The following is a 24,754-nucleotide window of genomic DNA, read 5'->3' as shown; positions in this document are numbered from 1 at the left end:
GCATAAACTGCCCATCGGCGCGGAAAAAAAATTAGTAGTAACCCTGAGGTAGAAAGATACCCTTTACTTTGTTGTACGATGATTTACACGGGCGTAACATGCAGGTACATTACACTGCAACTAAAATAGAAATAAAATAACACTTCTACAGTGCTAAATACTTGTTAGTCATTGTTTGTTGGTCCCTCCATCGGACCGAACATGCTGGGTACTGTTAATTAAACGCAACTCGCACTCTTCTCGTATGGAGAGAGTGGGGGGTTGACGGAACCAATCAGAGAGCAAGTTTCAAGCACCTCGCTGCAGAAAAACAAAATATTTTGTTCCTCATTTGACGGCGATGTGAGGGGGCTGGTGCCCGGCAGGGGAGTAACACTTCACCATGTTCTACCCTAAGGAATCCAAGTGAACTTGCTAGAATCATGACCTTTGCCCCGTTTTACGTTGCCGATCAGATTTAGCTAAGAATTTCTGGGATTCTAAAGTGGTCCCTTCTATGATATCGATGACTTTCAACTATACGTTTATTGTAGTATGTAAAAATGAAAAAAATCCTATGCTTACTCTCGTCAATGGAGCCTATTTGACGTATCTCAAATAACGCACATAGAGGACGTGATGTCGATATATCGCTGATATCAAAATTTCTGCATAAGTAAATACCAAGTACACTCGCAATATGAAGTGCCGCAAAATAATTTTCCTCCTTAGATGGATTGGGTTAGAGGTACTGAAGATGTATTGGGACTCAATTTGAAGTTTGTAAACTTAAGACGAGTTGCTAGTCGTTACAAGTTGGCAGCGCTAGTCGCAGTATCTTCGGTGTGAAATAAAATTCGATGCCTCGTAAAGTGACTAAACATTTACCATGGGGACATAAAATGAATAAAGAATGTTAATTGGAGAGCAAAATGTTCACCGTAAACGTTACATTTTGATCGTCTCGTAAAACCAACGTCATTTTAAGTTTATGTCTCAACTGAACTCTTACATAAAGTTCCATATAGAACATGGAACATCCAGGAAACGTTCTCCTCTAATATCATTTCTTGGAGCAATGTTTTATAACAAAATACGTTCACCTTCAATACATAAGGCATTTCCTACTGCCTTCATTCTATAGAAAGTTATAGAGTTTACGATATTTAAATGAAAATATAACCCTGCCAGGAGCATATCTGCAATAGTGTTAGGTGTATATTAAGGGTAGCAAGAACGCGAAGGGAACATTCATCGATTCGTCAATGTAGGTTGTTAAATGTTTTATTAAACGCCCATGTTGAGATCCAGAAGGATCGAAGTCTGGCATATGCGATATTAAAAATGAAACTGATAAATTCAACTTAATGTGAAATTTACAAGTTGTAAAATTAGGGATACAAAAAAGAATAATTTATGGGGAAGGCTTAATTTCAAATGAAGGAGTTGAAATCTAAAAGACACAACAAAATTACTTTTCACTTAAAACTTTTTTAAACAAGTAAAAAGTTACCGGAAACTTTGAGGGTACTTCTCTGTATTCGAACCAGGAAGATATAATCTGGCAATAAAAAGGGCATTTTTCCATGCGACTATACTTTTCCCTGGAAATTGCGAAATGCACAAATTGTCAAGAACTGTTACCGTTAGATTGGATAAGTGCACTACTTCGAATTTGCATCTGAAGCAACTTTGTCTCATAATTTTCCCCGGATTATCCCCCTGGTCTTTCTTTATCCCTCCTATTCTTTATAGCGGAAAGAGAAAGGCATACACAAAGTAAGTTAGTCGACTAAATGGAAATTGTCTTCGTGTTGCAGCTTTCCCTTTTTGACATCCAGAAACACTGGCACAAATAAAACGACTAATTTTTCCACATATTTCTTTTTGCTGTTGCCTTAAAATATTTATGCAAGAATTTCATTAATTAAATTTGACACATTTTAATTAATTGGAATATGTAAAGAAGCCTGGAAGTAGGACAAACAGGATGGATGACGCGGCTGATTTAAATGTAGTCGTGTATTCCCATACACATTCGCTATTAAAAATTCCTTAAATAAATACTTGATACCATAATTGATTGGTTCTCTAGTCCGGAATTTGAATTTCTTGATAAGTTTTTGAACTTTTTTCCTTTTTGTGTTTCTTCATGTCTGTTGCCGTTTTGGGCAATTTCAATGAAAGCTATGAGGAAAACATCAGAACAAGTAGCTCGGAGAACCGCATTAATGAACTAGTAGTCAGCAATAAAAGGATTAATTCATTGAACTATCCCGCACATCTTCAAAATTTAGGACTAGTTCAGCAAATAATTTTTAATTTATCAGAAAAAATCCGGCTTCCTCGAGACGACGAAGTCCATGGATACTAAGGGAACGTTGATCTTCAAATATTCCGCCATTGGTTAAACAACATTGCAAATGCTGCTAGTTCGCTTACTTCCAACTAAGAAGGAAGATAAAAAATGTACGTACAGTCCTCAAATTGGATACCTGACTGAAAATAGTGAAAAAATTAAGGAGGATGTTGTTTTCCTTATTTCTATCACAACTTGAAATACTTGAATGTGTCATTTACTTAGCAGTGGTGGTGAGTAGTGGTATATTTAGGCGGTCAAAAGTAATCACAAATGAACTAATATTTTAGAGGAAATTTTAGAACAGTCACGTTCTTACACTTAATTATTAACGTCTTTTCAATGCAGTAATTAGCAGTCTCCTAGACAGCTAGAATTGCCTGGCACAGTGATGTCAGTTAATAATATCAAGAATGTGTATCAACTAGATTTAATTGGTAACAAAATTGAGACTCATATCACTCAAGCAAGAAATATAATCACTTGAATACAGAGGATTGATTCTACATTATTTTTGCTTCAAATAACTTTATTTCAGTGCGCTGTCAATTTGAAGAGGGGCGAGAATCGGATGTCTAAACGTTGTCTTGGAGGGTGGCAAAATACCGAAAATGGAGTAGTTAATTGTTTTTTTATCATGTTCGCTGTCAGGCGTCCCTATAGTTCTTGATGGAGCCCTGTTTTTAGGCAAAACTTTTTATTTGCGCCCTTTTAATGATAGCTTCCATAATGAGAAAAATCGTTATACTCTTGTGTACCTTTTAAATCATGCGGAAAAAAGACACTCTCTTATTGAATTGGGGTGAAACCCTGATGGTGGATAGAGCAGAGGTTTGTTTCTTTTACTCTCATTACACGCGATATGTTTGATGCTTACGCGAGAAAAAACGCAAAGCCATAGTGGTAATAACACAATATCATTTCACGAATTTAAGGAAATTTCCCATGCAATTATAATCTGAACACTACTTAAAATTGTGTATCAATCTATTTACATGTGACAAACACGTAAGGAGAAAGACAGACAAAGGAATTGAGCAGTACTATTATCTAAATGTAAACACTGATAATTGCATATTGTTCGATTCAAAGAACCACTACGACTAATTTTTCACGATCACTTGATATGAAGAAGTACACAGTTCATTCGCATATCGCCACCAGAGGCAATCTAATTACTAGTAATCATATATTAGTTTACTGCTTATGGTTATTGTAATTGAGGAATGAGGAGCAGAACTCTATTTCGAAATTAGTTTACTGCTTGTTGAAATTCGGGCTGAGCCATTAGCGAAAAGCTTCTTAACTTATTAGTTTTGAATGCAGAATAAGTTTAGAGTAGGATGATTAAAATAATGGTGAATCTGCTTTAGTAGCAGTCACCAAATTTTGAACAGGGCACGAAACAACGGAGATGAAATAATGGGGCGGTTAATTTTTATGCTCAGAGTCCGTACAAGGTCAAGGAGTTTCTTTCACAGCTCTTTCAGTTTTTGAGATGTAGAACCTACACCTTCAGCTGTAACAAATTGTTCTGAAAATGCACTGGCAGGTATTTTTTCTTGGATGAGGCTTCTTTTCTCCACTCACGAACCTGTGCGAGCGAACGTCTGGCGTAGCGTCGTGCTCCGAAATTTTTCGTGCTCCGAAAATTCTTTCCATTTTTTGTACCTATCTCTTGCTTGTTAAGTTTTTGTTTCTGCATTCGAGTTATTAGTAAGCGTAATGAAGAAAACATCAGAGCAGTCCGGAGGCCGCTGGGAAAATAACTTTAATCTCGCAGGTTGTTTTTTGAACGTACTAAGTCGAAAATTTGTGCATAGACCGTTCTAGACTTCTACGGTTACAAGTTCTTGTGAAAACACGCTGTAAGGTACTTTCTCTGCAGCTTCCTTTCTCCACCCATCGCAGAAGGCAAAACAGAAAAAAAGAAAGAGAACAGAGCGCGTAGCCTGGACGGCACAAAAGCTTTTGTTGACATCGCTTTCTGTATTCTGAATATAAAATTTGTAGATTCAGAGCCCCCTCTTGGAGACCTGAATGGCTATAGTATAGAGCGTGTTGTTAAAAATTTTCTGGGGGGTTCCTGTCCAGCGCCAATAGCTTCTCTACTTCCGAAACTCGAATTCGTAGTTAGATGTGGAAATTATCTGATTGTTCCCGTGTTAGCTTTGATGTTTTGATAACCGAATACAAAAGTACATTAAACAGAAAACAATTCCCAATCAGTTGAATTTAATTCTTATTTTATTGGAGGATAATTAGTGTCGTAAAGCTGATGTTGTCGTTAATTCACAATTATCCCCATTACCAAAGATTTACAGCTTGTATCCACCATTCCAGCCTCACATAATTATCTCGTCGTTAATTACAGTTAGTAAAAATTGCCTCCCAAATGTCTTGGAGCATCAGCAGTTGAACAGCAATAAGAGCGCAATAACGCAAAATATTGTTTTAATTATCAATTAAAATGGGCTTTCTAATGTTATTACATGCTTAAATGAAAACTGCTAATGGAAATATAACATTATATGAAATAGATTCGCATGCACACTTTACACAGTTATTCCGTATGTTAGTTGTGAGTAATTGAATTCAGACGAATTAACAGAAGGCCGGTTTAAGCGCGCCCAACTTGCTGATTAGTGCCTTAATCCAGTCCACTCGAGACAATATTAAATTTGATTATGTTTTTCAACAGGAAAGTTCGCTGATAATGAAGCTATTCAAAAAAGCGGGCACCATTTCGACATAATTAAGAGGTGTAGGCAAAACACTAAAGGCTTTTTCTAGCAAGTAACGCGGCTACCGGAATTTATCGGTTCATGTGGGCGTGTGGAACAGTAAATAAAAAATTAGGGCAAATATTTCATAACTAGAACTACGTGTGCGTGGGTAATATTATCATTTTGTTTCGTCGAATATGAGTATTCGCCTTTACTTTCTCCTCGAAATATCAAAAAGAGCTAGTTTTCAACGAATAAATTAACATTCGGGCATAGTTTTCCAGAGGCGAGGCGGCTGAAATCTCTCTCGCCTTCAGCGTAGTGCGAGTTAGAATTTACCCTTTTAGAGTATTGTATTAATAATCCCTTATTTACAACCTCTCCGAATTTCTATTGAGAGTCTATACACAAAATGGGCCCCAGTTTAAATGGCGGTGCTCCGTATTATCAAACCGGAATTATTTCGAAATGGGGGAGTACTTCTAGATTTGGAACAACAATTATTTGCAATTTCACGTCGGACTGCGTAAATATAATAATGACGAGCTCAGCAGTCAGAGACGTAATTTAGTATTTGAATCTTGACTTTGCGAAACCTGAATTTTCGATTTGCATAAAAGCCTACTTTCAATTTAACAAAATGATCCCTAGAAATATTAAATTATGTTAATTAAAGATATTCCGTAAGACCACGGATGCCTTATCAAAGCCAACATAAAGCTTTTCGTAATTGTTGCATACCACAAAATACGCAGAGAGCAAGGAGATTTTCCAGGAACAACTTATTTAAGAGAATTTAATCCCACGAAATTTCCCTTTGGGTGTTTTTTGACAGGCTTTTGTTTCCGTTAAGGTAGGTTTGCCGGAAAGTTTAAATTAATTATCTAGGTGGTGGTAGTGATAGTTTCAACATCCTCTCTTTTGATTTTTCGTATGCAGGTCTCAAGGCCTTCTGCACAGATGCTGTTTAGGCAGTTCTGTTTGGAGTTACAATCTGGAAAATATACGCATTTGTATCAGTAAACCTCTAAAATCCTTCCTTTTTGGGGATACTCTCTGTATAAATACTAGGAAAAATTTGCCCTAGTTTCTCCCAAAAGTCCTTGTTATTGATTTTTGTCCTATTTTGATCCTTGCCCTATTTTTTAAATATTTTTTCCTCCTCAATCGTCTCCTTCTTATTTTTCTTCTTCTCATTCTTCCTCTTCTTTTTTCCTACGATTTCCTGTTTTTTTCCTGTAATTGTTTACTCACAAGTTTTGATAATCGCCAGCCCCATTCTGCATCTATTTTGACCCTCAAGTTCTTTCCCCATTCTCGTCCAAATTGATTCATTCTGTCGTATCTGGAAATCTCATAATCTGAGCTGATGGCGGATCTGCCTTATCTCCCACTCTCTTCCTCATAACATTATTTAACAATATTTCGAATACCTCATACCATACAATTTGCATACAACCCACCACAATGTTAGAAAAGTATAGAATATGTAAATGTTCTGGAAACGAAATAGTTTGAAATAATTTATACTGATAAGCAATGCCATTTAGGCTGATATTATCCGATTATCCCTTGTGTGTATAATGTTATGCAAGTTAAGCACATCAAAAAATTTATTTTTCCGCGCTAAGCCATCATGTGCGGAAATTGCAAGAGCTCGGAACTGAGCCAATTTTTGTGCAATGTCCTGATGCAAACAAAATTTAAATTGTTAATGTTTGCAACTTTAACTAGTGTTAGCATTTTATACAAGGAAGAAGTAAAGTTTTGATCTACTGATAAAGTTAAGGAATTGACACGGGTTTTTAGAACATCGGACTGAAAACAAATTGAGCAGAAGCTGCAGTAACGCAAAAACTTCTATTTTTTTGACAAATGTGCAATGGAGAAGTTCGTCTAAAGTTAAATACCTGAAAATCCAAGGAAAGTACTATTGTTATGTGTAGTACTACATCTATTAATCAGCTGCCAACGCTTTTTTTAGGCTTACACTAACGAGGCTTTTATTTCAATTAACTTGATTTTTGCAATTACTGTTTTTTCCCTGTTTTCGTACGACTTTTATACAATTTTAATGAGTGTTCCAGGGCTTTTAAATAATCAATCAATGAGGTTTTCATTTGAATGGGCATACAAAAGTCTTTAATGCCAAATTGCTTTTTATGTTTCTCAGTGATATTACAACTTATTTCGGTGGGTTGCCTTTCTTCTTTTTTTCTGGCTTAAGCAAGTAAACTCTCAATTTGTCGTAACGACCAGTCAAATCTAAAATCCATTGTATAAATCTCGTTCTTGGGCGGACCCGGCTTTTCTCTAGCTATTTTTAGTATTTGAATTAATGGACTTTTAAAAGGGATTTTCCTACTATCTTGAGGTGTTTACTGCACCTAACAAAGCACGAGCTTATCGCTCCTTCGAGCAGAAAATATTATAAGCATTACGTTATTACTCGTATAGTTAACTATCTTCTTCGCCAATAAACCTCAGTAATTTGAGGCGAATTTAAAGTTCGCTGTTATTTCCACCAATCCGTTAAAGCCAGAATATGCGCTTCAGTCCACTGGGTGTCATCATTTTAATATATACACTATACACGAAATCTTCATCCGACTACAGCTTTCAAAGCAAAAGCCTAATAAAAGATAATGAGCTTTCAAAAATTTTTCTTTTATACGGATGAGCAGAAAAAGTTTTACATCTTAACAGTGAAACCGGCTGAAACTTTAATCGTAAAATATACTGTTGAACTTTTAGCAAACTTGACAGCGCTGTAAATAACCCAAAAATTTCATATTAAATCAGGAATAAATTTCTTGCCAGAACAGACCCTAATACGTTCACCTTCAAAGAATGTTCATGACAACTATTCCTCCGATTCTTTGATCCAATAATTTAAAAACCGATAACCTCTCGCAGGATCTTGCCGTACATAATTGAAAGAAAAACTTCAAAAGCCGAAGCAAAAGACATTATGTAAAATAACCAGCCAAATAGAGGTAGGGTCCTTTTGTATAATATGGGTGGCACTTCATTTAAATCCATATCTAAAGCCACAAGAGGGGCTGTTGATTAAAATTTAGTCCTCGAAATAGAGGATCGTATTTTAGAATAATTATGTATGTTGTACGTATCGCCCCCACCCTTACGGCCCCAAATGACGTTCCAACATTTTATTTAATTGGTTCTTCCGTATCTCAGCAACTGGAGGAGTTCGCGACGAGGCAAGTTATTTCGAAGTAGACGATCAACTTGCAAAATCCATTGCAAGGGCAATTATTGTTTTAATTACGATACATGTGAGCAGAGAAATACTTAAGAAATTTCAAAATTAAATTTCCTAATAGTCTACAAATGTTTGTTTGTTTTTTTTTTGGAATAAGGAGAGTATTGTTGCGATGAGCGCAAAATCCAATTCAGCAAAATAACTCCAAAAACAAACCGCCCCAAAAGTTGCAATGATTTCTAGTTGAGCAAACACCGTTCGTGAAGTTTGGCGAGTCGAAGTATTTTGGGTGTATAAGACAGCCCAAGTTTTCGAGTTTCCAATAGTAGTAGGTAGTTTTGAGGCAAGATAGAGGCTATAGCAGAGCTAACGAGTTATACTCGATTTAGAGAGTTGCAGTGGTTTGTAAATAGGTGATGACAATTACGCATATTTGTCGACTGCAAATGCTTCGAAACTTTAATTTTTTATTCTCGCAGACAGTCAAAAACATCAACTATGTTTTGCGACGGGCAAAAAACTAAATGAATTTCCACCAAAAGGCCCAAAGTTATTTCTAACTCAAAGAATATATTCATCCACTATCATCTGAAAGAGGTCTAAATGTGAAGTGGCACCACATTGTACAAAAATCTGGTAAATAATTTTTCATGGAATTCGGCGGTTCAATTTGCAATTCCCAACACCGACGGGCTATGACCTCGTTTCAATTCATACATAAAATATTGGAATAAAGTGAAATGTTGTATTTCAGTTTTCATTCAACTGTTATATCCGGTTATTGCGATGCTCTTAGCCATTTTAGTCCGGAGTGGTCTATTTTAGCATAATATTTCGATTCTCCACAAAACTTCCCAGACTTTTGTTTTGTATCTTTTATTTATATAAGCCGCATGTTAATGCAATAATTGTCTAAAAAGCATGTGTGTGTCCTCGAATCTGTTGCTGCTTACATTCACAATGTGTAGCTCCACATACAGCATAAAGGCAGAACGTGAAACTGAATATGAATACCAGAGAAAAATCTCCATAAAAATCCGACAATCCGCTATTTATGCCAGGAATTTTTCCTCTACAACATACATTAGAATTCGCATTTAAGGGAAAAAATATACACCATTATCACCCTGAGATAATCCGCTAACTGGAAGTTATAGTCTTTCCCACTTAGTTAAAGCGTGAAAAACAAAATCGTTCTTTATGTAATTGCTCAGATTTGTTAAAGTTTAGGTTTTTCAGCTTCGAGTTCGTTCAGTTGTAAGGTAATACCAATGTATGCAATGGCATCATCTGTATAAAGGTATGACAGGTTTCATTTTTATCACTTCATGGGAATGAGATATTATTCATTTGTAGTGTGTCACAGGCCTCCGTTTGCGTATTTAATTACTTACTTTGAATCAGAAATCTAATATCTGAATGTAAATAAATAACTGATTGTTTACTTAGTCATATTGAATTATAAACATGAGACCATTGCAGCTTAACATTTACCTAAATGGCCGTGGTGCATAACAACAAAATGTTTAAATTTGGTAGATATGTAGGTTTTAAATTCGTTTTCATATGCCAGGTATTTGTTTTGAAAAGGAAATTAAGGGAGACTCCACGGTTTGTGATTTTTCATGAGTACTCGTACATTTCATAATATTATTATCGACGAGTTGCTATTTGTGATTAATAGATTTGGAATGTAACATTTAAGTGCTCCAAAATACTTACACCGCTCGTAAATTAATAAGTATCGTAGCTGTGATTTCTAGCGATCACTTTGGGACTTTACTCATCGTTAGTCCATACTATTGTTAAGCCAACAATAACACAAGAACAATTAAGGAAAACCTAAAAAATTGCTTTTGTCCAAATATCTATTCAACATCAATTTTTCCAAAAAAAAGGAAAGATGCTCGGGGAATACAAGTTCCTACAATGCAATTCCTTGCCTATTTAAGCACCTTTGTAATTCTGGTAGTGTCCGGGATTCCTTCCTTCATTAACTATAAAAAAGCCAATTTAGTTCTTAAGCGACTGCCAACATACTTCGAAATTAAACATCCAGTAAATTTATATATTTTTAAAATACCCTAAAAGTTCCAACCTTAGTCTCCGGGGTTTCACCGTTTTCGAGATATTAACGATCAAATTTTAAGATTTTTCGCACTTGTGTCACGACATCCACACGGTGTCCGTCAAATCGACACGATTTTAGAAAATTTTGGCAAAATTCGAAAATTAGCAAATAACCGTTGGCGACGATCCAGAATGTGCTACGGGTCTTCAAAATAATCGTGGCGGAAAAGCGACGCAAATACCACTGCAAATGTTGAACGTATAAAAAGAAAGATTTCTTTCGGGAATTAAAAATCTCTTCTAGTTTAAAAAGCCAACACAAAAGCATTGACTTTTATGAAATCTGAAAAGTCGGGAATATTTCCTTCGAGCTCACATAGAGGAGGGAATTACCATCGAACAATTTTCCTGCAAACACTATCTAGACACACACATACCTAGTGATCGCAAGAGGTTTACTACTTTGAAACACAAGCAATTTATGTTTACATTATCACGAGACTTCACTAGTCATAGCTCGATGTAGTAAATTGCAAGCGGCTATTCTATTGTTCCCAACCAGATTCGATTGCAAATTATTAGCTCAGGTCTGCTCTATCATTTGACCTGAGAAACAATTATGCTGATGATCACAATAAGAGGGCATTCAGTGTAAATTAAATATGGGTTCGATATTCAGATTTACTAATAACAGTCAAACAATGATAAATTTAGATATTTGAATGTTTGCTTCTTAGCAGTGCAGTGGAAACGTTAATGGTATTCGCTGTTAGAGTTTCTTCGCTATTATTTAATGCCCACGACAAACATGACTCAATCAAGAACTAGGTATTTTGCATGTACGGTGCGGTTTTTTCAATCCCACACATTCTTAACCTTTAATGAAATAATTATATTTCAAGACGAATGATGAAGTACGCACATAAAGCCACCACTTGTACCATCACCACCTCCACAAATACCTCGATCATGTCGATTGGTACATCGCGAACGATTAAATATGCATTTCGGTTTTTTGTCACCTTACCGACAAACGTTTGTAATAAAGTATATATATTACTCAAACTTAATTATTAACCGTTCCTCGGTACACGAAAATATAATTGAAAATCTATATTTAAGCACCTTACAATTTAAATTTAAAAGCGCAAAATTAAATTTGTTGTCAAAGTATTTTAAACTATTTTAACTATATTGCCAAACCGCTCGGCATAATGTCATTTAAATGAGTTTTTGATAGATTTAGGATTCAGCTGAAACTTGGGCGTTATGAAAGAAAGCAACTTTTCTAAAAAAGTGATGGCACAGCTTTTATCGCGGGAAAGCTCACTTTTGTGTGTAGGTCTCTTTTTTCTTGTCTGCGCCAGAGTTCCTCCTTCCACGATGTGAACTGGAAGTTTCCAAGTTTTCATAACTGCACCCACAATTCCTGGTCGTGAGTCATCCAATCGTCTTAATGGAAAGTTTGAGCGCGCTAGAGTTTTCTAGAATTGACTGGATCGAGTGGGAACAGTGCGAGAAAGCTGCGAGGATGCAGAAGTAGCGTACACCAACCTCCGTGATCCTCCATAGTGCTGAGCGTTCTTATGATTCCTAGGTGACGTCATTCCATCAAGTTTTTAATGCGAAAATAAGGAGTAGTATTTTTATGATTGCTCAAGCGTTCGCCCCGAAACCTGCTGGGTCGAATAAGCTTGATCTTATACGTACGGGCTTTTTCCGAAAGTACTGAAAATCGCCGTCTTAGTGTTCTCAAATTTCTCCTCTTGAACCTCATTTTTCGGGCTTTATGTAGGCATTCCTTGTTTCAAAAGTTATTCTTAATTCCATTTTATTGCAAAACAGCCTTTAAAACGCGGCATGTCGCTCGCAAACCCTAAGCTTAGAAAATTCCATTAATTAATTAAAGGAGGGAAAGCTGTTAAAAGTTTCATTTTACTCGTCATAAAAATGGACTGGGTTTTACCTCAGACTAGGACTGTTACGTTTAAATCTTAACTAATTTTCATGAGATGCCATATTCAAATATGTTTAATCACGCATTTTAGTAAAATGTGTAATGCCCGTGTCGCCACTGCTATTTGATGGTTAATGGTAGTGGGTCAAAAAACAATAATTTATCATCTTTTATGCTTCAAATTTTCAATCAGATTGGCTGACTAGCATTTAATACATATGTATAAGCTACAAGACTACCAGCGGAGAGATCTAATTTGTTATTACAAATTTCTTCCATTGTACAGTTTAACTGGCTTTAAAATTCTTTGAAGTTACTAATGATTTTTTAACATTTTTGACCAGTCAAATGGATTACATTACAATGAGACTATAAACATATTCGTCTGTTGCCTGTACACAAAATCCTATTCAGTTGGAGATTATGGGCGCAGTAATGGTGAGGTAATAAATGGACATCTTGAATATTTTTCTTAAATAACAGGGGGGTCAAGTAACGCCTCGTTGGAATGCTGTTTTAATGCGTTCATATAATAGTTTGTTCGAAAATTCGTTGGTCATCATTACACAAAATGACGCGTATACAATTCACCAAACGGGTATGGTTCTGTTTTTGAGGATAAATAGATAGATAATCAGGATTTTAATTTTCTGCAAAACTATCTTTACCGCATTTACTTTTTCGAGTCTCGTACCATTTTTATCTCTTCTTAACAGCCAAAGTATTCAACCAGTGTCCTATTCTTCACCGTTTGTTCTTTATACTGAGGACCACAAAATCGGAGCAGACTGTCATTTAATCGAGATCCGGGATAAACTGGCTTAATTGTTTCTTCTTCCTCGTGCTCTCATTCTCATTTCGATGATAACCGAAGGTAGTAGGGAAAAATTTTCATAAACGACTTATGGAGCTCCAACTTATTCTCGTACATCGAATTACCAATACCTGGTCTGATTTATTAACGCTAATGAAGTAAAGTATGAGATTTATGTGGTTTTGGCTGTGTAGCTACGGCAAAAGCTTACAGGAGGCATTGTGGTACTAATGCGAAACGACGACGTGGATATTGTTCATTATAATTGGAGGTTATTGGTCGGCTTAGATGATTGAAGGTTATCACCACCAACCAATCAAAGCTATTAATTGCATTTTTACAGTCTTAATGAGAAAATAATTTCATTCCAGTTAAGATAAACTTAAAATAACTCACGAGATTTTTGCTTTGAAGCTAAGCAAACAGTCAACGGCCTTGTGATGGCGACTCATGACTTCGACTCACAAAACTAGAAAAAACTTTCCCCTTAGTAAATCGTATTTGACAAAAATTGAAGGACAAAGAGTGTCTAACCCATTTCATTTGATCTGAAATGAGGACGGTTTGCAACATGCAAGCATGTCTACTTCAAGTCGGCGGAAGTACATTTTTGTGGATTCGTCATTTACTTTTCAAGCCCCGACATTTTAATTAATGGGTTAATTGAAAACTTGTTTCTTTTCTCTTTTTCGTATTTGTTGATGTTTTTGCGTTATTAGCAAAAGTAATCAAGAAAACATCAAAGGGAATAGCCTGACCGACTAAAAGCTTTTGTTTACAGCTTAACCCCTGAGAACTTCAACCCCAAATAAATTTCAACTTTTGAGAACGTCGATTGATTTTACATATTTTTGTGCTAATTAAAAGTTTCCTGGTGTCAAATCTGCATTCTCTCTTTCGCAAAGTTAGGATCTTTGTGGTCTTTAGTTTTTTTCCTCGTCAAAGTCAAAGACCGCGTCCACAATGAGTAACCTGGACGGCGGGGGGCGGCACAGTGTACGACATCAAAACCTGTTAATCCACAGCAGTTGCAATTTTTGCGATATTAAGGTACCCGAGTAAATTTCACAAATTTTTATTATCTGTTCCTGAACGATGCTTTTTTTCATGTCAATCCTCCCTTCTCCACCCTCCAAATTCTGCCTCGTCCCTTTTCCATTCAATAGACATCCATCAATAGACGCCTCTAAGTCTTCGAATGTCACTCAGCAGACGTTACCACTTCACCATAGACAGAATCTCATAACGACATTCACTGTCAATAAAAATGAACAGACTGATGGGATGAGACAGATTCAATTGCGAGTCATTTAGACTTTGCCAGTGTATTATACCAACTGGTACTTGTCTTAAAATTTGAAGGATAAGTAGTGATAAACTATTTTGAGGATTAAAGTTTAATGTCTCCTCCTGCTAGGTGCCCAGTTTTGCGTGCCTGGTCAGAATGGCAAATTGGTTTGAAAATGGCCACGAAGTTGGAGAAGTGTTTCGGTCTGCAGTAATGATGTAGCTCGCAGGAGCACCCTCTTTAGCCCGACTTTCAATATCCTTTTTGGTTTTTGAGTTACAAAAAAACTCTTCAATGAAAATACGATTTCTGTAAACAACTTTAATCTTAAAAGATGCTTTGGCTTTGATGTCGAAAAACTTAAATACCTATCAAGATAATAATGATAATTTTTAATTAATGTCAAATTAGCTCTTAGCTAAATCGAGAGATCACCCAAATATTGACCTAAAGTGTCTTGACGAGGGTTGAACTCCGGGTAGTGGAAATTCTTCCAGACTCCCCGCAAATTTTCCTAATTTTAAAGTTAGGCTCCCTGCAGGGAACCCTAATTAACAAAATTTTCTTTCCTGTTTAGACCCTTCTCTATCAAAAAGGAATTCACAGCTCTGACAATGTCCACTAAATATGTCCCAACGTTGGGGTTTAATTTCCAAGTCGGGCATTTCGGGTTGTTTAAACGTGGACCGTGGAAAGCTACAATTTTGCAATTAGCTGTTGTTTACTGCACATTCCTTATGGGTCATCGATCTGTGACTTGCAACCTCACAATTTTATTGGTTCATTTTCGGTTTGAATATTTACGAAGATATTCCATCCCTGTACCAGAATACACGCAGTCAATCATTTGAGTTTAGCAGATACAATTCAATGAAAATTCAAGACTTTGATAGACAACACAGAGACCCTTCAAAATAAAACAATTTTTTGCTCGTATGAGCATTAAATCCTCATAAATCCCACCCGACAGTGGAGTTTTGTAAAAAATCTCTGGAAAATTCACTTCAAAAGAGTTCTACCAATCATGTATATGTCAGTGCCAACATATCCACCTATGCAAACTGGATGTACGAACTCATTTGGAGAATGCAGTATCAGCAAAATATTGAGATTTTGTTATTAAAAATTTCTAATGAGAGAAATTCGTATATTTACCACTCCGATGACATGATTAAGCCAGTAACATTTCGGGAATTACACCGAATAAAAATACAGAATTATTTCCTTACCTAACGACACCTAAATGAAATTTGAACCTCCACTATCGATCGATTGTTGTAGTCGGACCCTTCATCATTTTCGTGCCAATATTTAAGCTCTTTAGAGATTTACATGAGGATTTACATAAATAAATCGATATTGAAACCGCAATCCTTGCTGAAATTGGCATGGAAAACCATTACAACACTCAAATTATGCAATGGAAACAAACTTGATTGATTTCAAGTACCGAATATTAAATTGGTTTGTTGGTGATCTAATGAACGTAAGCATTGATAATGATTTATGTGTAAATTTCCTCGCTATTCTGTCAGCATTCCCTCACCTCATCAAACAAATCTGAACGATACAGGTTCCCTTAAAGTTTTATCTCCTACTTCGAGAACATCCATATCATTACGCCAAAAATGCAAACACCGTCGAATGAGCTAAAAAAGAGGGTCATCAACTCCATCAGGGCTTCAATGAGATTTCTCTTACAATAAAATAAAATATCTGGGCAACTATTAGTCTTTTCCTTATCTTGACACATCTCCTCGGATTCATCAAGTCCTACTTGAACCCTTCATGCTTCAAGCTATTTCTCAAACTAATTTTCGTTTTCCGTCCTCCAACAGGCCCTTTTCATTCCACTGAATCGCATTATTACCTTAAGCACATGTACCTTAGTAAGCATAATACATACATATATATTGGGTTTCGCCTTCCGTTTACACTTGGAGTACGTACCTAAGGCTAGAATTTTATGCAAAAAGAAATGGCAGCGCATTGAGTGTCTTCGGGACGCATTTCGCGCATAAAATTTGCTTTAAGTCACGCTTTCAGTGGTTTCGTCCAATGTTAAATTTCTTTGAAGTAGTACCCTGCTCGAGGGAGTATCCAGGACAAGAGTTCGTCGAGTAGAACTGCGCAAACGGATCAGAGCAGAAGCGTTCCTTCTTATGCTAGATTTTTTCAGTTTCAAAAAACCCCAATGTGGAGGAATTTAAAAGTTGACGTGTCATACGTAAAATCTTTCAATTCGTTGAATGTATTGTAATTAATTTTACATTGAATAATTTCAGTTAGACGTGGAATCTTCGAGCATCAGCATATGCATATGCCTTTTGTTTCTCAACCTACAAAATTTTAACTTGACTCGTCGGATAATTAGTAGACATAACGTAAAAGGCATTCAAAGTCCAAGCTTTTCAACAACATTTACATTTCACAACTTTCCCATTAGATGCGTAATTCGTATTAATTAATCGTCATGATTTTGCACACGCAATTATTGCATTTAATTATTTACAACATCCAAAACCAGAAATGAAATAATTATAATATACAGTTTCCGTTGATATCCATCACGCACGTGAAACATTGCGAGGCGGTTACTTGAGTTTGCGCAGGCACATTAGCAGGTCCAATCGCATTCACTGGCGCAGGCGTAAATTCAAAGTTATATAACCTTAAACCTGTTGAATGGTAGGCAACCTTCGCATATTTTTCAAAATGCCAGTTAATGAATTACCACATTAGCCATTTGTTTGAAATTAGATTCATTGACTAGTGATTTCATCCAAATTAGGACGCCCAACAGGGGTCTAGTTAGTAATGTTTGATGGTAGTAAATAATTAATAAATCACAATTTACAAATCGAAATGCGCACGTTTGGGCTCATTGAAATGCATACTAATGTAGTCAGGTCTTGTGATAGTCTTGTTTACCTTTATTCTTTGAGTTTTTTACTTTTGCAGCACCTCGCTATGAAATTGGCAATTGCATAAGGTAGTTCACAGTGGCCTACATAGCCTGAGTATATGCTGGTTTAATAAACGAGCAACTTTTGAAAAATCGAATCTCCAAAAAAATGCCTGCAATTTCCTGTAGAACGGTGGCCGAGTTTTCGCTGTAAGATTCCTATTAAGTAAACTGTTAAATTAGCGGTTGCATAAGTTGATAACCAGTGGCGGGTCGAGCCAGAACCAGAGTTTAGGGTCCCTGTAGTTACCACAATCGCATCCGAAATACTCAACCAAATTTTGAAAAATTCGACTTCCAAAAGTAAATATAATTTTTGTTCGCTTTCACACGCACTTTAGCCTTAAGGGTTCTAAATAGTCAGTCAAAATGACAAATGCATAATTAGTTAAACAGTGGCGTGGGTAAGCAATAAATCTCAATTATTCTTGAATTTCGGGTTGGAGCCTTAAGAGTCCTAAATATCCTGTTAAATTGGGAAGTGACTCACTTTTTAGACGCAGTAGCGTAGCAAGTCGGGATCCGAGTTAGTACTAAATCCAACATACATAAATTTCGGGCGAAACACTGAAAAATGCTAAAAAATCATGAACAATTTTGATGTATCAGGTACAGTAAAAAATTGCAAAATGTGTTAATTTTGAAACGTGCTGTCTCTTATGATTAAGAAATACTATTAACAATCTTTTTGTTTTAAATGTCTAAATTGTCAAGACCAACTGCAGATTCGTCGAGGTTTTTGTTGCTAAACACTTCCGAACTGAAACAATGGCATGTTGAAAATTATCTAACCGAATTAATCAACAATTTGTACAACTTTTTAGATGCGGGGTTTGTATATACAGTATGTTTTTTTTAAATGCCCAACATAGGGTTTGACGAATTATATTTCTGACCTCATGTTGAACTCTGTTCTATTTATACTGTAAAGTTACAGCTATGAAACTTGGCACAAGCCAGATTTGCGGTGCTAGCTTTACTGAAGTTTGTCAATTAGGTCAAAAATGCTGGTAAGAATACCTAAAATAAGCATTTATTTTTCGAAAATCGTTTACTCTGCATTTTTGATTTTTGCGTCCCAAGCTGGGGTAGGTAAATCGCATACTTTTTTTTTTTGGTATAAAACACATTGGAGCAATTTCTTCTAAGCGGAAAATGACGTAATTAAACAACAACGCATGAACTACAAAATAGAGGTTTCTTGATAATAACAGGCAGAAGTGCCAAAAATGGATTTATTTCAGTTTGTGGTTTGGAATGACCTCCATTTCCAGCTAAGCAGTCTCCAAACGAGTGCTTATTTTGATCATTTTTACCAGCATTCCTGACCTAATTGATGAATGAGAGCAAGGTGAGAACTTACTTATTCCAAGTTCCTCAGCTGCACTTAACAGAACAGATCTCAACATATAGGGCCAAAAATTTAACACGAAAAATGTCATGTTGAGCGCAAAAAAACGCACTGTATTGTAATTTATATCACGTACGATTAAGTAGATACAAATTAACTTAACCTTATAATCCCATATCTTTACTGGAGTTGACGTGCGGGACGGGAATTTTAACTACAGGAAGGTAAGCCTATCCGTGCATATTGCTGCTGCCCCTAAAATGGAATGGATCAATACTAGAGGCGATAGAGCCTCTACTGTTTGTACAGCGTTCATGTTTGCCATGTTGCCGATAGCCCTAATATTACTAGACACGCCACCCCGCATGGTTCAACAATGCGGTCGACTTTAGTATGCACAACCTAATATGTGATATAGAGTGACCATTCCCTACCCCAATAGCCATTGTTTGCATGGGAGAGCATATAGAATTTCTAATTCCGGATTATTATGTACCTAGGCATAATGATCGTGACAGATTCAGCTTTATTAGTGAAGATTAATCTGATAAAGCGTAAGGTTGAGTAAAATCCTCGGAAGGGGATGTGCCTATTAATTAGCTGCAATCGGAAAGATGTGACAACATTGAGAATTTAAGGGGGTTGAACACTGAACTGAAGCATGCCAACAATCTACACGCGGTTCGCATAAGAGCGAAACAAGTCCAACCCCCAGGCAAGAGCACTCGGAAGACTTTCAAGCAAATAAAATAAGCACATTCGGACATTTAGATATTTACCGAAAGTTTGCTCTTCTTTAAACTTTTTAGATGTCTATAGCTTAAAGTGTTTATTTGCGTGACAAACAAGGAGGGTCGCCAGACTTGAATGAAACTCGCCCGTGGACGAAAAATCTGAATTAAAATAGGGGTGTCGGAGTACTTCGCAAAAGGCACAATCACCCTGTCCCAAAATTACATTCTTCGCCCAAGTGATATAGGAGATTTGTGCAAACAAACGTTCTATAAACATGTATGGGAAGTGCAAATTGAGTTTGGATTTAATTGAGAGCCCCAAAGTATTCTGAATTATGTAGTAAAGGTCTTTGGTTTAATCAAAGTTGTCGAATTGTGGGGGCAGGCATAATGCTTTTCACTTACTTCGTCTCTTTGTTTACCCGACGATTCGAATATCTTAAATAAAATCGCTAATTGGATGTTTTTTCATATTGCAAGGTCGCAAGAACAACAGCCATTCGATAGTCTTGATAAAGAACAAATGTTATGAGTATTTTTTACATCTTGAGTATAACTGACTTGGTTGAAGTTGTATTAATATATGTATTAAAACCGCAGAGATTGGTCTAAACTAAGCTGAAATCGGTTAAATGGAGGCAAAGTTGTGTCTTTATAAGATTTCAGCGAACCGGAAAAATGGAGATGACTTTCTTTAAGGAACTTTTTTATGGGGCACAACAGAAAAGCCTTTTTCTAATACAATCATCGACTTTTTTTTAATATGGGCCTGGTCCTTTTTATACGTATTCTGCTAGCTATGGATATTTAAAAAATAACCATATGTCACACTTAGCGATTTACATGGTGTTTATCAAAAATATTCTCGCATTTATTGAACCAAGTACCAACTGTGTACGACTGTGGCAAAATATCCAATAAAAATCTAAATTATGGAAAATTAATTTTTTATGATGTACCCACTTTTTCCCCTCTATCTTCCTAGATATTAAAAAAAACCAGACATTTCACTTTTAGTAACCATCATCAAGTTTTTACTTTAAATACGGACTTGGATATTTTCGTTTCCATAAACTGATTATATAAATCATTTTTTTACATTTATAAGACAGAGTAGTTCAATTGAATTCATTTATGACTTATCCGTTTATGGGATATTGTGCTACATGAAAAAACACGGGTAATTAAAAAAGTTCTTCAAAGTGTTCCAAAGCATTTTCAACTTTGGTCCTCTATAGCGAGAAGAGTAGTTGAACTAATTTCTTTTAATTATTTTTGTAGAGCTTACAAAAGCATCCCCATCGACGTACTGAAGAGCTTAAGCACCATTTTAAATGCACCCTGTATAGTATACACAGTTAAGTAATTCTTGTCGGACACAGCTATTATCACGCCAACGGATAAGACAATAGGGATGACGTGAGATGTGGTCATTCGAGGCTTGATTCTACCTCTTCCCATTTTCAATACTCATTCATCTTTCTAGTTTGGGCCACTTACTACCAAATTCCTTTCCAAAGGTCTAAAATTCCGATTTGGCACGATGGTGAGAGGAGGTGAGGATACATCTGAGAATCTCTGATCCCTCCAGGATTGAACTTTTCTCCCCTTCGAGGGGATTATTTTATTATCTTCCCATGAACAAAACAAACTCCTCGTATAATAGCAATTACTACTAATCAATATCCCAAATACTCTCAAAAACAAATACCATTTGCCGGTTTTGTTTGTAACAAACTATCTCATTTATTAGATTGATTTTAGATTAAATTTCCTGCCGTCATATGAGTCATTTTCCAGAAGCACCTAAAGTATTAGGTTGCTCATAAAATATTCTCTAATGGTTGAATAATAGTTTTTGAAACGCTAAGTGGGATACGGGATTTACGAACACCTGTAGTTTGCCCGATAATGTACATAAACTGTTCATGAGCTTCGGAGGTTCTAAAAATTCAATATGGTATCAAATTTTAACGTAATGTTGGGTTGGTGTAAGTAAATAACTTTCGACCTCGCATTGGCAATTTTTAGAGTAAACGTTCTCAGTAAAGTTCTTTATTGCTCTAAAAACAACAGATAATTCCTCAGGTTTGTAGAATGATCAATGGCACTTGGGCTCGGAGCATGATTCATAAATTGTAAGTACTTGAAAGAGATAAGATACAGGGGAGGACCCAAAAGATCTATTTCACTGTGTGGGTTTTTATTTATTATTCGTTTTTTATTGACTATAGGAAGTTCGTGATTGATATTTGCAGCACCGCTCTGAAATATGTAATAACTTTGCAAATGAGCAACAATGTGTTCACGAATAAATAAATCAATATAGAAATAGACAGTAATATCCTGTACAGCTCGCCTTTATAATAGAATTTGCGTCTGGAATGCGGTTTTCTTTCTGTATTACTGTAACCTTTTATTTTATATGGTTTCTACGTTAATGCAAGATTAAATTTCCTCCAAGCATCTATGAACAAAATACTACATGACAATATTGCTAATGTAAAAAACGCTAAAATAAACCGCATTATATTGGACAGGCAAACATTTTCTTTTCACTTTAAATGCAGTATTCTCGCATGATTGAGTTGATGAATAGATGAAAATAAAAGGTTATCAAAGTATATCTACTGTAAACGAGCTTTCCTAATAATATGTACATAAGGAAATTAAAGAGAAATTTCAAGATGCACTGTAAAGAATAATCCGACTAACCAAAAAGGACTGATCATACAATTTCTTGCTTGAGTGATCTGTGTCATGGAGCATGTGATGTGGTTGTTTGCTTTCTAAGCAAAACATAAGTGTGTTTACCTTTGTTTATGTTTTAAATTTCCATTCGAGTTTTTGCTAAATGTTTTATCGGTAATCGCAATTACGGCACCAACGCCTTTTAGAAAATAAAATGTGAACTTGTTGTGAAAGAACCCAAGTTTGGGAGGTCATTAAAGCAAGGACTGTCTAGAGGAAACAAAGCCGAAATCGAGTATTATGCTAATTCATCTAGCAGACTCTCAAAAGTCCCCGAAGGATCAGGGAAATGGTTAAATTTGGGACATATACAGTGTGTCCAAGTAAAGCAGTTGTTACTGTTTAAAGCCAGTGGCGTAGGAGGTAAAGCCTACCATACGGAGACATAGGCATAAAAGAACTTTTTCAGTTGGTGAAGATATTAAAAACTATACATTGAAAATCAACATTTATAATTCAATGACTCTTTAGCTGTTTTTAGGTGAGTTGATACTGTTTTTTATTACACTTGCAAGTAAGTTCACACACTTGATCGACAGTTCTTTATATCTGAGACTCCATGTATATGAGCCATAAATAGCATTTCAAATCCAGAAATATTTCGACGTGGTAGGCAAACGTTTTAATATCCGTTTTCCTAAAAATCTGGATATGTCCCTGTGTCCATATTACATTTTTGTACTTTTTGAATGTGGTGTACATTATGCAACCAGATTTCACGGAAAATATAATTTTTTAATATGAAGTTACTACATAGTGGCTGCTAAAATTCCGCATCAGATGTATACAAAATTGAAATCTGGATTTCGGTCTATTTCGGTATCGCACGATGTCCGTAAAGCGAATTAATACGAAATACACAATCGTAAAAATATATGAATGAAGGTCCTGTTTTCACTGTCGTATCTGCCCAAACTTTGCAGAGATAAATGTAATAAAATATTGTCACATGTTTGTATCACAGCAACGAGAGCACGCATTTAAAGAGGGTGGCCAATGTTTAATGAAGGAGGGAGTCAATTTTAATGTTTTCGCAGGGTGAACAGCAAATACCATCAAAAATACTTTTAATAATTTACTAGCCGTAACTCGATAATGAAATTTCAAAGGAATTCAAATTTTCTTTGTTCAATGCGAAGACCCCGATTATCCCCGTAGCGGGGGATGGGAGGAATCCATTTTACCCTTTTTAATTAATACTTCTAGAACTAATGCCTTATAATAATTCAACCCCGTAGCACTCGAACGGAAACTTTCGGTGCAAATAAATTGAAATTATGGGCCTTACGGACCGTTCCCGTGAAACAGATCAAATAAACAGTATAGCAAGTATTTCTCTTTTAGTTTTATTAGCTTCCTATTACAAATTAATAAATGTATTAGGGAGTTGCTGGAATGGTCGAAATGAAACTGAAAAAGTTATGTTAATTAAGGTTTTAAAATTTGAAAAGTTTTATTTGCTTGAAGGATGAAATTTTATAATTTGCACATCCACGGGAAAGTTTCCAAAGGGGTTTTAAAAAGTAATCTACTGTGAATTAATACATAAGCTGTTAATACCTCTAAAGCCGATTAAAACTATCGTCTGCACTCCTTCTTCAAATGAAATATTTTGGAAAATATGACAAACTATATCCGCTTACATCAGGTAGATAATGTCCATAAAACACACCGTCATTGACCATAATAAATCTGATCAAGAAGCCACTTAGGGCACGGGAGTACCGTTTATTATTATTTTTTTTTTAAATTAAATGGCGTACAACTGCGTTGTCGAGGAATTGTTCCAAATGAACCTTAATCAATTATCCATCTAACTAGAGTGTGCAGTGACACGAATCTTTTCAAATAGCTCTCCGTAACGACATTCTTCAAACAAAACGGGTCATTGTTAGCTAAAAAGTCATGAATTCTAATTTAGAGTGACTGGTTTTTTACGTTACCGATAATCAATAACAAGAAAATTATTATCCTTAGGCTGACGAAAATGGTGTTGATGGATTCATGACTTTGCACTTTTAACGCATACAAACACTGTAATTTAGCTTGCAATTCCCGATTAACCAGGGAAGTCCACAGGGTGTACTAATTTTTGCTTATTGGGATGGGTCCGCTTTCAGTCAAAATAAAGTTATTTCAAGCAAATATGACCAAAACGAAGTTTTGTTCTAAGAAGATTTATCGATTTGAGTAAATATTTACTTCCACATCTTATTGAACCAAGTAGGTAAATTATAAGTCAAATAGACAATAAACAAATTACGTTAACAAAAGTTGCTATTGCAACTTGACGTAACCCGATTTACTTTCCCTTAAACTTAATTAATAGCCTAGAATTCGATTCAGAAATTATACCGTACATCCAACAATGCATGCAGCAAGTAATCTAACATTTACTTTGAGGAATGTAATTTCGGTAAAAACATTAATTCATTAATAATCAAAATAATTAGTCGCTGAATGCCCGAGAGAAAGGGAGTCACCCTGGCTTAAAAGTCATTAATATCAAGGTGAAACATAATACATGTAATTATTGC

General features: G+C 35.8%; 1 protein-coding gene across 3 annotated transcripts in view; it reads right to left on the bottom strand.

The window, feature by feature from the left end:
- The window catches only part of PlexA (plexin A), a 119,588-nt gene that overhangs the window by 58,723 nt on the left and 36,111 nt on the right, over positions 1-24,754 (bottom strand). The window lies entirely within an intron of this gene.

The sequence above is a fragment of the Euwallacea similis genome, chromosome 18, assembly GCF_039881205.1.
Source record: "Euwallacea similis isolate ESF13 chromosome 18, ESF131.1, whole genome shotgun sequence".
Classification (NCBI taxonomy): domain Eukaryota; kingdom Metazoa; phylum Arthropoda; class Insecta; order Coleoptera; family Curculionidae; genus Euwallacea; species Euwallacea similis.
The sequence above is the reverse complement of the archived record's forward strand: the minus strand, read 5'-3'. Positions and strand labels throughout refer to the sequence as shown.